General features: G+C 42.4%; 1 protein-coding gene across 1 annotated transcript in view; it reads right to left on the bottom strand.

Annotated features, from left to right (window-relative positions):
- The window catches only part of SPATA13 (spermatogenesis associated 13), a 346,879-nt gene that overhangs the window by 148,834 nt on the left and 179,387 nt on the right, over positions 1-18,658 (bottom strand). The gene's annotated exons all lie outside the window — the stretch shown is intronic.

The following is an 18,658-nucleotide window of genomic DNA, read 5'->3' as shown; positions in this document are numbered from 1 at the left end:
CATTTCCGAGCAAGGGAAACACTAGGTGAGGATTTTTAAACCTACCCTTTTCCCCAGGAACTACAAGTCTTATGTGTGCCGTTCAGTGAACCCACTCAAAGCACGACCACCTTTTTCTGTGTGGCTCACGGGCTAATCATTAATTCGCATGAAAACCACAGAGGCGAAGCAAACCCTCCTGTGCTAGGATGAGGACCCCAAATAGTCTGTGAATGTTTACATGCAACTGATGAAACTTATAAAGTAAACATACCCTTTCGAAAGCTGCCAGTTTTTAGGTGATTCATTTGAATGGTTACTATGCGCCAGCACTACTGTAAACATGGATTACTTCTGTCATCAAGGAACAATAACAACTACTTTTAAACTAAGGACATAAAATGGGGGCACCCAGGTGGCTCAGTCATGAGACTTCGGCTCAGGTCATGATCTCAGAGCTCCTGAGTTCCAGCCCCGCCTAGGGCTCTGTGCTGATGGCTCGGAGCCTGGAGCCTGCTTCGGATTCTGTGTCTCCCTCTCTCTCTCTGCCCCTAACCCGCTCACATTCTGTCTCTGTCTCTCTCAAGGATAAATAAACATTAATTTAAAAAAAAAAAAAAAAACATAAAATGATGAAATTACCGAATGAAGAGTCAAAATTAACTTTATACTCTTTTAAATAGTGAAAAAAATTGTAATATCAAATGGTGGATACATGTCATATACATTTGTCAAAACCCACACCAAGAGTGAACTCAAATGTAAACTCGTTCCTCGTAACGTATAAATATCGACTCATCAGTTGTAAGAGATGTACCACACTGATGTAAGATGTCAATGGTAGGAGAAGTTGGGGGGGAGTATATGAGAACTTTCCACTCAAACTGCTCTAAAAAAGTCTATTAATTAAAGCACACACACCAAAATATTAATGGCAATTAACTCTGAGTGGTGGAAATGTGGACAAATTTTAAATTTTTTGTTTGAAACTTTATTGAAATCCCCAAATTTTCAGCAATGAGCACATATTTTTAAGGCAGAAAAAAATATTACATAAATAAACTGTGGAAAATTTTAGAGACAGCATGAGAGGCTAATATCAAATATCCCACTTATTTCTCTTTTGCATAACTTTAAAAAATCTGCCTGAAGCCCTTACGAGTGTTAAAAATTACATCTATTTTAGTATTAAAAAAAAAAAGAATCTCAAGGGTGAACTTTTTTTAATGATCTCTTTAGAATTAGCACAAACCTGGGGAGAACATTTTTATTTTTCTTTATAAAAAATCTGGGTCTCAAACAATCACTTCTGCCTGCTTGGAAATCACTATTAATATTTACACGCGACACTTTTTCTAGTGGAGAAAAACATTATACTCGAAACCACGTTCTTGGGGGAAATAGTCCCTGGCCCCCGGATACTTGGATCTCTGCAGAGTTCGAGGTATCTGCTGTCCTGATACCTGGGATCGTAGGCAAGCCTTTTGCCTGAGTTTCAGTTTCCTTCTCAGGGAAAAGGGAAGAAAGCTCACTCTCTGGATTGGTTGGAAAATACCCAACTTTAGCCCATAGAAGAATCCTGGTATCTTAGCACGTACAGGTGCTTGATATTTATGAGTTCCTGTCCTTTAAAACATACATTTTTTAGTGTTTTAATGAGAGTCTTGAGCTCCTGGATGTAAAAGATACTAACCTATTGGAGCAAGGCAGGATGTTTCAAGAGAAACCTCATCCATGTGACATGGAGTGGGGATTGGGCCCTTGACCATCACTAGCTAGAAGCATTAAGTGGATAAATCACCAAACTTCTCTCTGCATCTCATTTTTCTAACTGGTTAAATGAGAGATTTGGACCAGCGATCTCTCAGCTTCCTTCAGCTTCCATCACTGCACGGGGAATGTCAGTGTGGCTTCTGAGTAAAAAGGTTTAAATCTCCTCCAGTGACCTTTCTCTCGGCCTGCAGGACCAGCCATCACTCACCACCCTGCAAACAAAGCTGACATCTGCCTTCTACCCTCCCCACAAAAGACCAAGTCCCAAGGTTTCTTTGAATTGTTTTCCTCTCTGTGATCTCCTTGGACCAGACTAGCCGCTTAAATTCTAACAGTAGCCAATCCATAGCTTTGACCAAAGATTCATGGTAACGTCACTGGTGCGTTCTGCAGGATAATGTCCAGGGACAGAAAGTACCATTTTCCACCAAGTTTAAGGTGCACTTTTTTCCCCCACATAATTACATCTCTAAGAGTATAATGTGTGTTTCTGTTAATATTTCTTGAGCGCTCAATATGCTGTGTCGTTTACATTCAATATCTCCTTAAAGCCTCAAAGCAGCCCCCAAGGTGCTATTATCATTCTTGTTTTATAGATGGGAAAACAAAGTTCAGAGAAGGCGAATGCAGTGCTTATGGTAGGTCCCCCAGCCAGTAAAAAATGATGGGGCCAGGTTTGGTTTCATGCTGCTGCTTTTAAACTCTGTGAAGGTGGCTGTATTGAGGCTTCGTCCAGGGTTCTGAAGAAGAATTACTGTCTTCGGTCCCCTGACAGTCCCCGCTCCTCAGGGGGTTTTTCAGGAGAAGGGATAAGGGAGGAAAGTGTTCCAGACTGAATGTTTATCCCCTGTCCATCTCCCCCACGCCTCCCCCTGTAGTCTCATATGTTGGAGCCCCCATTCCCAGTAAGATGGGTTGAGGAGGTAGGACCTTTGGCAGGAGAGAGGGTTTAGACGAAGTTATGAAGGAGGGGCCCCATGATGGGGTTAGTGCCTTAATAAGAAGAGAATTCTGGGTCTTACCTTCTCCTTCTGCCTCTCCCTTGGGAGGACACAGCAAGAAGGTGGCCAGCTGCAAGCCAGGAAGTGGGGGCTCAGCAGACACCAAATCTGGTGGCTTATCTTGGACCTCCCAGCCTCCAGAAACGTAAAACATAAATTCCTGTTGTTTAAGCCGCCCAGTGTGGTCTTTTGTCATGGCGGCCAAGCTGACTAATACAGAAAGGAAACTCCTTTCTCCTTGTTTTAGATACTTTTTCTTTAAGGTTCTTCCAAAAAGTAACCCTCTGGCCTCGGGCCCCACCCTCTACTGCCCAAGAGGTGGGAGAAATCCATTGGTCCACCTAATTTATTAATAATTTATTAAAAGCACAGGATTCACTCTTTTCGAACCTCTCCACCCAGACTACTCCAGAGCCAGACTGTCACCTGGACAGGATACCTGATGGTTGTCATCTGACTTCAAGGCGGTGGGGGCGGGGGGGGGGGGGCAGGAAGAACATGCAGATAATATTAGTAAGGACTCTTCGCACAGACCCAAAGTCACAGTCTCTACCAGACTTTATCAGGAACATCACTGACATTTTTGTCCTCATCTGTCAGTCTCCTGCATCTTGTTTCTTAATTGGTTGTGAAGGCAGAAAGGGAAGGAAAGGGGCTCGGCTGGCCCACAGTTGTCCCTGGGGTGGAAGATAAAGCCTGAAAGAGCATTGGCCTCTTCTACCCCAGCGCTGCAGCTTTGAGAAAATTGTCTAACCTCTCTGTGACCTTCTCCTTCTCTGTGGCACACTCTGGTAAAGATCAAGTGTGATAATATATGTAAAGTCCTAGCTTACTTTCTGGCACATGGTAAAATGCAAATAAAATGGTGGCTGTCATCATTGGTCAGAATGGATAAGAAAGATTTGCTGTCGTTAATTTTACAGTTTATCAGAGCAGACGTCTCTCTAATTTAAGCTTTCTGGGATGACAGAATAATCTTTGGTAGGGGCGCCTGGGTGGCTTAGTTAAGCGTCTGACTTTGGCTCGGGCCATGATCTCGTGGTTCGTGAGTTCGAGTCCCACGTCGGGCTCTGTGCTGACAGCTCAGAGCCTGGAACCTGCTTTGGATTCTGTGTCTCCCTCTCTCTCTGCCCCTTCTCCACTCATGCTCTGTCTCTCTGTCTCTCTGTCTCTCTCTCTCAAAAATAAATAAACCTTAATAAAAAATTAAAGAAAAAAAGAATGATGTTTGGTATTTGTCACATTATTTGGGCACATAAGTACCTATTTGGGGGAGGGTAAGGAGTGCCCAACTGATTCGGACAGAGAAAGAAAGGCATTTTCCCTATTCTTTGCCCAGGGGCCGGCTCCAGCATCGGTCTAGGGTGCCCTCTCTGTGTGCTCAGCCAAAAGGATGCTGGAGGAAATCCGAAGGATCTGGAGAAAATATGATGGGCCAGGTGGCCTTAAGGAAGAGAGGAGGGGCAGTAAAGAGGAGGGCAGTAAAACCATGTCCCCATCTTCCTTATTGGCCAACCAGAATCTGCACAAAGCCATTAGCGTGAGGGGTGAGTGGCTGTCTGCAACAGCCCGACTCCCACGTGGTTCTGAAAGCTCTTCAAGACCCCTCTGCCCCTCTCCCAACCGTGAATCTGGATTTCCGGGGTGTATGTTGACTCGACTGAGGAGGACAGTTTCCAAGAGCAGTTCTCCACAAACGCAGCCTCTCTCTCCGCCTCAGTCAAGCAACTCCTGAAATCCCGTCTTATTACATTGCCATGATTGAGCCCCTCCTCTGTCAATGTTTGCTTCATCGCTCTGGCCCCTTCATTGTGTCACAGCGCGCCCTTGATCTTCTACGCGATGCGATCTCTACCTTGGCGATGGGACCCTGGCTGCGGAGGCAGGCAGCTGCCATTGCGCCCCCTTTCACCTTTCACTAGCTGGGTGGCCTTGGGTAAGCTCTCCTGAACCTCAGTTTCTTCATCCGTAATGTAGAAATAATAATGCGTGCCCTGTCATGGTAGGGATCACATGAGACAGATCTCTGCGAAGACTTTAGAACCACCAGACCTACAGAGAGTATGTAATATGAACGGCTGCTAAGAGTACACACAGAGGCAAACCCAGACCTGCCTGGTGACCTCCAGAGTCTTGCTCAAGGCTCACCTCAAGTTCACGTCTTTGAAGTCTTCCCTGACTTCCCTAGGTGGGGTTTGTTACTTTCCATTCTGTGGGACCCTAAGACCTTAGACACACTTCTGTTTTAGTGCTAACCAAAGACATTATGAGCGCCCTGAGGCAGTGTGTGTGTGTGTGTGTGTGTGTGTGTGTGTGTATTTATATATATAATTTTTTAATTAATAGTCTTTTTTAGAGCAGGTTTTGGTGTATAGAAAAATTAAACAGAAAGTTCAGAGAGTCCCCACATACCTCCTTATTCTAACCGGGAACGGTTTCTCTCCTTGTTAATAAACATGTGGTATCAGTGTGCTACGTTTCTTACAATTGATGAGCCCATATTGACACATTGTTATTAACTGAAGTCCATAGTTAATGGCAGGGTTCACTCTTCCAATTCAACACTTCTGTGGGTTTTAATAAGGCAGAACCACAGTTTCACCCAGAATAGTTTCACAGCCCTAAACATCCCCTGTGTTCCACATGTTCATTCCTCCCTTCTAACTGCTCTCTCCACCATCTCCACAGTTTCGCCTCTTCTAAAATGTCATATAGTTGGAGTCATACAGTATTTAGCCTTGGCGAACATTAATTACCCTAAGACTTCAGACACAAATGTGTTTCAGCACTGATCAAAGACATTATGACCTCCTTAAGGGCAGACATTTTTTTTCTTTTACTTTATTTATTTCCTTTGGGATCTCCCACATTACTAGGTACATAGTAAGTACTCGGTCTTCAACAGTGTAATAATAATAATAATAATAATAATAATAATACACTTTAGATGTTAGTATATGCTTTAAAGCATATTAGAAACATAAAGAATGAAAATTTTTTTAAAAAACTAGTTTCTAAATTCAGGGTTCTGACAGTCTAGGCAGGCATCCAATTCTTTTTGGCTCATTTTTATAAGTCCTATTAAAACAATAATTCTTTTCAACTCCAAAATTCTAAGCAAACTCCTAATAACCACCATAGCCCACAACTATAATTTTGAGATGAATCATGTGACCAGTTTTGAATTTCAGCTCTGACCAAACACTTCCAGCTTAAAACCCAAGTTAATTCTTTTTTCTTCCCCCCACCAACTTCAAAAGTAAAGGAGAACAAATGAGAGAGAACAAGATGATTCACTGTTCACTTAGAAGTAGACTGTGAATAATGAGGAGCAGGTTAAGGAGACAGTTATAGTAAATGTTAACAGAGGGCTGCTTTCCAGACCAGAATATTAACTGAGGAATATTCACAGTAAGTCTCTAGATCTGGGTAGTGAGGGAAAATGAATAAATGGATGTGCCAGGGAAAGGAACTATGATAAGAGAATCATACTCCTAGAGTTTAAGAAAATGGCAGTAAAGGCATCCACTGACCAAAGTCAATTAGACTCCAGGGTTCCGGCACCTGCTTGGACTTACTGTATTGCTGGAGACATACAAACTGCCCCCTGAACACTTTGCAGAATTAAACTGGAAATGTTTACAAGTAATAAAATGGAAATGTCTCACCATCACTGTGAGAGCCGCCGGTCTCTGCATCAGAGTAGACTTCGATCTCTACCTACGTCTTTTCATTCAGTCTTCAGGGTGAGAGCACAGGTTTGGTAGAAGACAACTGAATTTGGACCCCACCCCTGCCACTTAGTAACCAAGTGACTTAGAGCAAGTTACTTTATATCTCTTAGCCTTAAATATTTAAAAATCGAGGTATAACTTAGATATGGTACAGTACATAAATCTTACATGTATAGCTGGGTGTGTGTGTGTGTGTGTGTGTGTGTGTTGGACAGACCCCAAGATGACCCACCATGATGCCTGGCCTCTTGATGTTTCTGTCTTTATGTAAGTCACTCTACCGCTACAGACAGAATCTGCGATTTCCACCCAACCAATGGAATATATGGCACGAGTGATAGGATATTTTATTATATAAAGACCCCATTCTAACAGACACTCATTGTTGGCTTGGTGAAGCAAAGTGGCCCCGTTGGAGAGGCCCATGTGGCAAGGAACTGTGAGCAACCTCTAGGACCTGGGTGGGGGCAGGCATTCTCCGGCTGATCGCCATACAAAAGCTGGGGCTGTCTGTCATACTGTTGCATGGAAGTTAAGTTCTGCCAACAACTTGAACGAGCTTGGGAGCAAGTTCTTCCCCACTCAAGCTTCTAGATCACAACACAGCCCAGCCACACCTTGATTGCAACTCAGAGCCAAGGACCCATCTGAGCTGTGCCCAGACTTTTGATCCATGGAAACTGAGAGAAAATACCTATGTGTTGTTTTAACCCACTTAAGTTGGTGGTGATTTGTTTTCATATCACAGAAAACGATTGCAGTATCAGTGTAACCACAAGGCTGATCAAAAGACAGTATATCTCTAGCACCTCATGTGCCCTCCCCGTTAGCAATGCCCACTACCCCAAGGACAGAGATGATTCTAACCACCATCACCATAAGTTACTTCTGTTTGTTTTTGAACGTCATATAAGTGGGATCATGCAGTATGTATTCTTTTGTGTCTGATTTCTTTTCTTAACACTGTGCCTGTGAGCTTCATCCACGGTCCATGTAACAGTAGTTCATTCTTTTCTATTGCTGTGTAGTATCCCACTGTTTGAACATACGAAGTCCTGTTCGTGGTGAACAATTAGGTTGTTGCTGTTGTTGGTTAGTACGCTTCCAGGAACATTGTTGAATGTGCCTGTACTAGAAAAAAAAAATTATACCCAGGAGTGGAATTGCTAGGTCACAGAGTTTACATGTGTTTACCTTGTTTCATACTGCCAAATATTTTTAAAGGTTTACGTATTTATTTTCTTTAATGTTTTTATTTTATTTTTGAGAGAGAGAGAGACAGAGCATGAGTGGGGGAGGTGCAGAGAGAGAGAGGGAGACACAGAATGGGAAGCAGGCTCCAGGCTCCGAGCTGTCAGCACAGAGCCCGATACGGGGCTCGAACTCACAGACAGTGAGATCATGACCTGAGCTGAAGTCGGACACTCAACCGACTGGGCCACCCAGGCAACCCTACATATTTATTTATTTATTAAAAAAAATTTTTTGACATTTATTTATTTTTGAGGGAGACAGAGACAGAGATGCAGACAATCTGCAGCAGGCTCCAGGCTCTGAGCTGTCAGCACAGAGCCTGATGCGGGGCTCAAACCCACAAGCCGCCAAGATCATGATCTGAGCTGAAGTTGGACCCCCAACCGACGGAGCCACCCAAGTGCCCCAGGTTTAATTACTTTTTAGAGAGCATAAACAGGGGAGGGACAGAGAGAGAGGGGGGGAGAATATCCAAGATTGGCTCCATGCTGGCAGCAGTGAGCTCAATGTGGGGGTGGAACTCATGAACCGTGAGATCGTGACCTGAACTGAAGCGGGACGCTCAACTGACCGAACCACCCAGGTGCCCCCAAACATTTTTTCAAAGTGGTTGTATCAGTTTACATTCCCACGAGTGACAGAACAGACTTCTGGGTGCTCCGCCGCCCTCATTAACACTTGGTATCGTGTTAGCCTCAGAAGAATAGGGATAACAAGAGGATCCACCACCTAGCGTTGTGAACATCAAGTGAGAACATATGCAAATGTCCTCATAAAATTGAACTTGCTTGATTAATAGCAGACATTTATTTCCTTATTGGCTTCCAGATCACACAGGTAGAAGTGGCTGGGCCGGGATTCAAACCCCAAGGGAGAAATTCCAAACACCACCCTCTTTCCACCACACCTTCTTCCACTAGGCCACTTCCCAGACATGTTTAGTGGGCATCAATCCCCACAAATAGTTCAAAATGATCTCTTTTTCTTAGACCCCATTCTCCTCCACAGATCCCCAGGAAGTATGTGTTCTTTCTACGTGACATAAAACACAAATAGAATTGCAGACCCACAATGTGGAGGGTGTCTGCGATTTCTTTTACAGAAAATGCCCACGCTCTTTTTTGCCACTTTCTGTGGCGCGTTCCCTCCACCAAAAACCTTCTGTTGAAAGTGGTCTTGGCTGCCTTTGTGGGTTTCTTCGTCTAAAGAGCTTACTTTATGGTTGGTCCTAAACTGTCAGCTTCTTCACTTTCCTGCCCCACACTAACAGACTACTTGCTCTATGATTTCCTCCTTGCCTACACGACAAGAACAAGTTGCATCCATAAATGAAGGCAATGAAATGGAAGGTGAGGATTGTGCGGGTGGCAGCGAGGGAGAAGCTGGTGAGGCGGGCCATGCAGCCCAAAGACAGGACAGTAGGTGGACGGTGTGGCTCCCACATCAGAGGCTCCAGGACCACACAAGAGCCTGTCTGGAAATCCACACGGCTGGTCTAGCATCCAGGCTCATTTGCCAACGGGCTGACGTGTTTGTAACGCACTGGAATGTTTCTTCTATTGTTGATTTCATGCTTGTGGAGGAAACAATGCAGATGGAATAAAATCAGATTGAGGACAATGTCTAGGGAGGATGCCCCAGTCTCAACTCAGAGAACATGATTAGACATGAGAACAGATGTAATACAGATTTTTCTTCTCACACACATATTCAGGATGGTCCTTTGATTTGCACATCGCCTTTATCACATTCAACTACAGCGTGTGTGGAAATTCGGAAAAGTTAGCAATGAAAATATTACAATTTAAGATGTAAAAGTGAGAAGGAACGCAGAGAACCGACACTAGGCCCTGAACCCGGGGGAAGAGACAAAACTGTTTCAAGACCTGTAACTTTCTCCAGGACAGGGGCAGGGAGAGGCTCAGAGGCAGCGGAGTCCTAACCGCATCCTCCGCAGAGTCCCGCAGCGTCACCTGCGCCTTTGGATGGCAGGCTCTGCTCTCCGCCTGTGCTGGCTGTTTCTGACAGGTTCACCAACCTTTCAAAACTAGGTCTTCCCCAAGAGCTGAATCATGACTCTCCAGCAACACACCCTTCTCTTCTCTCTGCTGCCCTCACGCCGGGCCACGTATAGCAACTGAGTTAGTCAAGCATTGCATATGTAATGCTTAGTACTATTAAAAACTATAAGGGTAGAAAAAACAGTGACGTCTGGTAATGTCCATTTAATACTTACTATGTGCCAGGTTCTGTTTTAAGCATTTTACATGTTTTTACTCCTTTGATTCTCGGCATAAACCCTATGGGGTGGGAACTGCTGATGTTCCCACTTTACAGATGAGGAAACCAAGGCCTCACCAGGGAGGTTGGAAACTTACCCAGGAAGACACATAGCTGGAATGTGAAATCAGACAGTTGACCTCCAGACCCCACCCTCTTACAACAATGTGCCTCAGTAATGGACATTAACTTCTAGGAAGTTAAACAGAACAAAACACCACAGAATCAGAGACTAAATATGAAAAATCCGTCAAAGGAAATTAGATGTTCAGACTACCAGAACACAAAGGTTTGGTGCTCACTAAGGAAGCACCTACTAAAGAAACAATAAGTACAGGGGCACCTGGGTGGCTCAGTCGGTTAAGTGTCGACTCTTGATTTCAGCCCAGGTCATAATCTCCTGGTTGTGGGATCGAGCCTGCCTCGGGCTCAGTGCTGGCAACACGGAGCCTGCTTGGGATTCTCTTTCTCCCTCTCTTTCTGCCCCTCCCCTGCTAGTGTCCACGCACGCGGGCTCTCTCTCTCAAAAAAAAAAAAAAATAGTAATAAAATAAACAACTAGAAACGTACGTGGAATAAGTGAAGGCATATTAGGAATGGTAAGAAATAATAAACAGACACGTGATGTCATTTATTAAAATTATGGAATAATCCGGGATTCACTGTATATGCATGCACAATTTGAAACATTTTTTATGCAAAGGAAAAGATAAAACAAGCTTTGTTTATACATAACATGATCTCTTATTTAGAGAATCTGGTGTATTCTACAAAACTAAAGACTATTAGAACTAATCAGTAAGTTTAGGAAGGTTGAGTACCCTGGATCAATATACAATTAACAGTTTCATTGCCATACACTATCAACAAATCAGATTAAAATTAAAATTTAAAACATCTATATGATTTTTTTTTTTTTAATTCCAGGGTAGTTAACACACAGTGTTATATTAGTTTCAGGGGTACAATACACGGATTCAACAATTCTATACATTACTCAGTGCTCATCATAAGTGTGCTCTTATCATGTATTTCCCATGAATACATGCCCATCACGTATTTCACCCCCCTCCCCCCGCACCTCCCCTCTGGCAACCATTAGTTTGTCCTCTATAGTTAAAAGTCTGTTTTTTGGTTTCTCTTTTTTTTCCCCCTTGTTCATTTGTTTTGCTTCGTAAATTCCACATGCATGAAATCAAGTGATATTTGTCTTTCTCTAACTTGTTTCACTCAGCACTCTGCTCTAGATCCATCCATGTTGTTGCAAATGGCAAGATTTCATTCTTTTTTATGGCTAAGTAATATTCCTTTTATATACATCACATCTTCTTTATCCATTCATCTAACAATGGGCACTTGGGCTGCTTCCAAAATTTGGCTACTGTAAATAATGCTGCAATAAGCATAGGGGTGTATATATCCTTCCAAATTAATGTTTTTGTATTCCATGGGTAAATATCCAGTAGTGTGATTACTGGATCATATGGGAGTTCTATTTTCAATTTTTTGAGGAACCTTGTAGTGTTTTCCACAGTGGCTGCACCAGTTTGCATTCCCACCAACAATGCACAAGCATTCCTTTTCCTCCACATCCTCACAAATACTTGTTTCTTATGTTTTTTTTATTTTTGCCATTCTGACAGGTGTGAGGTGATATCTCATTGTGGTTTCGATTTGCATTTCTCTGATGATGGGTCATACTGAGTGTCTTTTCATGTATCTGTTGGCCATCTGTCTGTCTTCTTTGGAGAAATGTCTGTTCCTGTTCTCTCCCCATTTCTTTCTTTCTTTCTTTCTTTTTTATTAAGGGAGCCTGTTTTATTGTTTCATAAACTGATGTGTGACAAAATTCTTTGGTCATTAATTTATTCAGCAATTGTTAAGTGAGCATTTACTCTGTAGTAAGTACTGAAATCTACTAATTTGATTATGATTTTTTTTCCCACATAAATTTATTTTATTTTTTGTGTGTTTTACTTATTTTTTTGTTTTATTTTTTTAAAATTTACACCCAACTTAGTTAGTATATAGTGCAACAATGATTTCAGGAGTAGATTCCTTAGTGCCCCTTACCCATTTAGCCCACCCCCCCACACACACACACAACCCCTCCAGTAACCCTCAGTTTGTTCTCCAGATTTATGAGTCTCTTCTGTTTTGTCCCCCTCCCTGTTTTTATATTATTTTTGTTTCCCTTCCATTATGTTCATCTGTTTTGTCTCTTGAAGTGCTCATATGAGTGAAGGCATATGATTTTTGTCTTTCTCTAATTTCACTTAGCATAATACCCTCCAGTTCCATCCACGTAGTTGCAAATGGCAAGATTTTGTTCTTCTTGACTGCCGAGTAAAACTCCATTGTATATATATATATATACCACATTTTCTTTATCCATTCATCCATCAGTGGACATTTGGGCTCTTTCCATACTCTGGCTATTGTTGATAGTGCTGCTATAAACATGGGGGTGCAAGTGTCCCTTCGAAACAGCACACCTGTATCCCTTCAATAAATGCCTAGTAGTGCAATCGCTGGGTCGTAGGGTAGTTCTATTTTTGAGGAACCTCCATACTGTTTTCCAGAGTGGCTGCACCAGCTTGCATTCCCATCCCCATTTCTAATTGCATTGTTTGGGTTTTTTCTGGTGTTGAAATGTATGAGTTCTTTATATATTTTGGATACTAATACTTTATTAGATATGTCATCTTCTGTCGTTCAGTAGGTTATCTTTTACTTTTGTTGATAGTTTCCTTTGTTGTGCAGAAGCTTTTTATTTTGATGTAGTCCCAATAATTTATTTTTGACTTTGTTTCCCTTCCCTCAGGAGACATATTTAAAAAGATGTCATTATGGCTGATATCAGAGAAATTACTGCCTGTGTTCTCTTCTAGGATTTTTATGGTTTCAGTTCTCCCATTTAGATCCTTAATCCATTTTGAGTTTATTCTTGTGTGTTTCTTACAGAAAGTCATCCGGTTTCATTCTTTTGCATGTAGCGATCCAGTTTTCCCAACACCATTTATTGTTGAAGAGACTGTCTTTTCCCATTCCATATTCTTGCCTCCCTTGTGGAAGATTAATTGACCACATAATTGTGAGTTTATTTCTGGGCATTTTATGCTGCTCCATTGATTTATGTGTTTATTTTTTGTGCCAGTACCATTCTATTTTGATTACTACATTTCGTAATATAACTTGAAATCCCTCCGACTTTTCTTTTTCAAAATTGTTTTGGCTATTCAGGGTCTTTTGTGGTTCCATACAAATTTTAGGATTGTTTGTTCTAGTTCTGTGACAAATGCTATTTGTATTTTGATAGGGATTGCATTAAATGTATACATTGCTTTGGGTAGTATGGACATTTTTTACAATATCCATTCTCCCCATCCATGAGCATGGAATATCTTTCCATCTGTTCATGTCATCTTGAATTTCTTTCACCCGCATTTTATAGTTTTCAGAGTACAGGTCTTTCATCTCCTTGGTTAAGTTTATTCCTGGGTATTTTATTCTTTTTTGGTGCAATTGTAAATGGGATTGTTTTAATTTCTCTTTCTGCTGCTTAAAATTATTAGTGTATAGGAATGAAGAGGATTTCTGTACAGTGATTTTTGTATCCTGCAACCTTACTAAATTCATTTATCAGTTCTAGTAGTTTCTTGGTGGAGTCTAGAGTTTTCTATACATAGTATCATGTCACCGCAAACAGTGAAGGTTTTACTTCTTCCTTACCAGCTTGAATGCCTTTTGTTCATTTTCCTTTTCTGATTGCTGTGGCTGGGACTTCTAGTATGATACTAAATAAAAGTAGTGACAGTGGACATCCTTGTCTTCTTCCTTACCTTACGGGAAAAGCTCTCGGTTTTTCACCACTATGATGTTAGCTGTACATTTTTCATATATGGCCTTTATTATGTTGAGAAATGTTCCCTCTAAACCTACTTTGTTGAAGGTTTTTTACCATGCATGGATGTTGTACTTTGTCAAATACTTTTTTCTAAATCTATTGAAATGGTCATCTATTTTTTATCCTCTTACTGATGTGATGTATCATGTTGAGTGATTTGCAAATACTGAACCATCCTTGCATAAATCCCACTTGATCATGGTGAATGATTTTTTTAATGTATTGTTAGATTTGGTTTGGTAATATTAGGTTGAAGATTTATGCATCTATGTTCATCAGAGATACTGGCCTGTAGTTTTCTTTTTTTGTAGTGTCTTTATCTGGTTTCGGTATCAGGATAATGCAGGCCTCATAGAATAAATTTGGAAACTTACCATCCTCTTCTTTTTCTTGGAATAGTTTGAGAAGAATAGGTATTAACTCCTCTTTAAATGGGAGAATTCAACCATCTGGTCCTAGAGTTTTGTTTGTCGGGAATTTTTTTTTATTATTACTGAGTCAATTTCATTGCTGGTAATTGGTTTCTCCATCCCCTCGCTTTCAACCTGCACGTGTCTTTAAGTCTGAAATGAGTCTCTGGCATGCAGCATGTAGATGGGTCTTGGGTTTTTTTTTTTTATCCATTTCCATCACCCTATGTGTTTTCATTGGAGAGTTTAGTCCATTTACATTCAATGTAATTATCAATAGGTATGTATTTGTTGCTATAGTTACTTGTTTTATGGTGGTTTTTGTAGTTCTTCTCTATTCTTTTCTTTCTTTGAGCTCTTCTCACAATACATTGGCTTTCCTTAATGACATATTTTGATTCCTTTCTCTATTTTTTGCAGATTACTGGTTTTTGATTTGTTGTTATCATTAGGTTTATGTGTAATACTTTCTGCTTATAGTAGTCTATATTAAGTTGATAGTGGCTTATGTTTGAACCCGTTCTTTATTCCTCTGCCCACCATGATTTAGGTATATGGTATCATACTGCATGTCCTTTTATCTTGTGAGTCTCTTGATTGATTTCTACAGATATGTATATTTTTACAGGTTTTGTGCTTCTTACTTTTCTTACTCTTACTTAGGTCTTTCCTTTCCACTCAGAGAGTCCCCTTTAACATTTCTTGTAGGGCTGGTTTCATAGCCATCAATTCTTTTTTTTGTTTGTTTGTCTGAGAAGCTCTTTATCTCTCTTTCAATTCTGAATAGTACCCTTGCTGGATAGAGTATTCTTGGCTGCAGATTTTTTCCTTTCATCATTTTGAATATATCATGCTACTCCCTCTGTCCTGCAAAGTTTCGCTGAAAAATCAGCTAATAGCCTTATGGGGTTTCCCTTGTATGTAACTGTTTTCTTTCTCTTGCTGCTTTTAAAATTCTTTATCACTACTTTTTGCCATTTTAATTACTATGTGTCTTGGTATGGACCTCCGTGAGTTAATTTTGTTGGGGGAATCTCTGTGCCTCCTAGATAGACCTGAATTTGTTTCCTTCCCCAGATTCAGGAAATTTTCAGCCATTATTTCTTCAGATGAAGTTTTGCCCCCTGTTCTCTCTCTTCTCCTTTTGGGATCCCTATAATGGGAATGTAATTATGCTTGATGGTGTTGCTGAGTTCCCTAAGTCTATTCTCATTTTGCATAATGTTTTTCTCTCTCAGCTGCTCAGCTTGATTACTTTCCACTACTCTGTCCACCAGGTTGCTTCCTCTAGTCTATTTGTTCTTCTGCTTCCTCTAGCCTGCTATTTATTCCATCAAGTGTATTTTCAATTTCATTTAATGTGTTTTTTTGTCTACTTATTAAGGGTCTCCCTGATGTTCTCCACTCTTTTCTCAAGTCCAGTGAGTATCTTTCTGATCATTACTTTAAATTCTCCATCAGGCATATTACTTATCTCTGTTTTGCTTAGGTCTCTTGCTATGATTTTGTCCCATTCTTTTATTTGGGACATATCCCTCTGTCTCCTCATTTTGTCTAACTCTCTGTGTCTGTCTCTGTGCATTAGGAAAGTCAGCTACATCTTCTGCTCTGGAAAGTAATGGCCTTATGGAAGAAGAGGTCCTGTAGTGCCCTGCATGCAGTATCCCCCGTTTACCAGAACCTGGCACTTCAGCGATGTCTCCTATGCATGTTGCTTCTGTGCACTCTGGTACTGTGGCTGCTTTTTCCTTTAGTCCAGCATCTGAAGTTGCTTTCTTTCCCTGTTCTGGACAGTGTTTGGTCCCTGTGGTGTAGTGGACCAGTCTGGGGTCATCTTGAGCTTGAGTTAAGTCAAACCAGGCATTTGTCAGAGATGTAGTAGCACCAAACTGTAGGGCGCTTTCCCTCTGTTGGTGGGTGGGTCTGGTAATCAGACCTGCCCCCAGCCCACTGCTGAGCCTCCATCTGACTCTGGTGTCTGGTAATCTTCTCCTCTCCCTGAGGCAGGAGTCACTTTGGAGGGGTCCTGGCCCGTATCAGGGCTGCTTGCAAACTGCCAGGCTTGTGGCCCTGGTTTCGATGGGCTCCAGCCAAGAGTATATTGGAGGCAGCAGATTCACAACATGTGCAGGGGCAGGACAAGCAGTTTTAGCAGGACAGGGACTGAGGCCAGCCTGGCTGGAGGGAGCAAATCCAGGAAGTGCAGTGTTGGTTTCAGCAGGTGACTATAGTGTGTTTTGCTGGACGGTTGGGGAGGGAAATGGTGCCTGCCAGCTTTTTTGCTCCTGGAGAAGTCCCTGAGCTACTCTGAGATTAGTAAATAACTCTTCCTCCTGTGAGCTGTAGGTGTTTTTCTAACTGCTGCTTCTACGCTGTATCTCTGGAGGCTGTTTCTTGTGCAGTCTCTGTAATGGTGGGAACTCAGTTTCCTCTTGCCCTCCCAGGTCTCCCAGAGCCTGGCCCTGTGAGTTTTAAAATTCCGGGTTTTAAGTCCCATTCGTTCTAAGAACTCACAAAATTTGGCCCACCTGGTTTTCAAAGCCAAATGCTAAGGGGATTCGTCTTCCCTCTGCAGGCTGCACAGTATGAGGGTCTATTTCTGTTCCCTCTCTGTGCCCACTGCTCCGTCCCTCCTATGGATGGTCCCGCAAGTCTGTTTTGTGCCCACTGTGTCTCTGCCCTTCCTACCCTCTTCGATGTGACCTTTTCTTTACCTTTAGTTATGGAGCCTGTTCCGCCAGGCTTCAGGTCCTTTCTGGGTTATTTACATCTGTGTGCGTGTCTAGTTTATATGTGAGCTCACCGTCTTCCTTTTCCACCAGCCTCCCACAACTCAAAATGTTTTTTATGAAACCCTGGCAGAGACAGAACTTTCAGGTATACAAATAAATATTTACATTCTCTCCAAATGTATTGGTTGTGAATGATTAAATGTTCTTGTTATTCCTGCCATCATTATTGTCTGCTGCCTGATCACTTCACGCCAGGCACTGTGTTGTGTATGTCACCATTAAAACCACACTAGGTAAACTTTACTATTATCTTCATTTTATGAATGGGGAAACTAAGGCACAGAGAGGACCCCCCCACACCCCCCAGGTCCTCAGCTGCATGTGTTTGGCAGAGCGAGGGTTCAAGTCAAGGTGTTTCACTTTCAGAGCCCCAGCATATCCAGTATGAACATCCTGCAACTCCCCTCTGCTGAAGGACCCCTCACCACATCCACAGCATAGACACTGCCTACCACAGCAGGAGGCACCCAGAATCTGGGGGCCATGACCCGGCTTCCGTTTCCAGAACTTTGGGACTTGAGGTGAGTCTCTTAACCTGTGTGAACTGCAATGTCAACATCTGTGAAACAGTGAGAATTCTCTCTCTTCCCAGGATTACTGACAGAATAGATTAAAATATGTGAAAGCCCAGACAAGAGCTTGTCAGTTCTTTAGTGTGTACATGGGAGCGGGCAGGGGGTGAGGTCAAGATGGTTAATTTCATGTGTCAGAGTGGCTGGGCCATGGTGTCCAGCTATTTGGTTAGACACCAGTCTCCATATGGCCTTGATGGTCTTTTTAAGATTAAATCAGGAGACTTTGAATAAAGCGGATTATTCTCCATAATGTGGGTGGGCCTCATCCAATCAAAAGTATTAAGAGCAAAGATTGAAGTTTCTGAAGGAAGAAGGAATTGGGTCTCAAGACTGCAACACAGAAGCCTTGCCTTAGTTCCCAGCCTGCCGGCCTGCCCCACACACTTTGGACCAGCCAGTCCCCATTACCACATGAGTGGTTCCTTCTCTCTGTCTCTGTCTGCCTGTCTCTATTTCTATTTCTATATCTATATCTTATTCTGTTTCTCTGGAGAATCCCAATGAATACAGGGGTGGAAGGCAAGTCTGGAAAGTCTTCAAAAAGGAAATCCTGCCCGAACCGAGTCCCACGGAAGGGTAAAAATGTACCAGTCAGAGACACCGGATAGGATTTGAATGCTCCGGATGCTAAATGAAGACAGCTAAAATGTAACCAAGGCAATAATCTTCTCTCTAGCTGACGGGCAGGAAGTGAGTTCTGTAGCATACCAACCAAGGGATGTGCGGGAGCCAGGGGGTGTGCCTGGAGCTGGGGCTGGAGAGGGGAGGGAATGTGGGCTGTTCAGGGAGGCTGAAGCTGTGGTAGAAGAGAGAGGAGGAGATGGAAAGCCTCGTAGAGCTGAGGCAGCTCAGCAAAGGAAGGGCCTGGAACTTCTCAAAGCCTATGCTTCTATTCACTGGCCTTTTTCTGACACGACCTCCTGACCATTCGTCTAACCTGAAATCTCAGCCTT

This window comes from Puma concolor, chromosome A1 (assembly GCF_028749965.1).
Source record: "Puma concolor isolate L17-30 chromosome A1, mPumCon1.1.hap2, whole genome shotgun sequence".
NCBI lineage: Eukaryota > Metazoa > Chordata > Mammalia > Carnivora > Felidae > Puma > Puma concolor.
The sequence above is the reverse complement of the archived record's forward strand: the minus strand, read 5'-3'. Positions and strand labels throughout refer to the sequence as shown.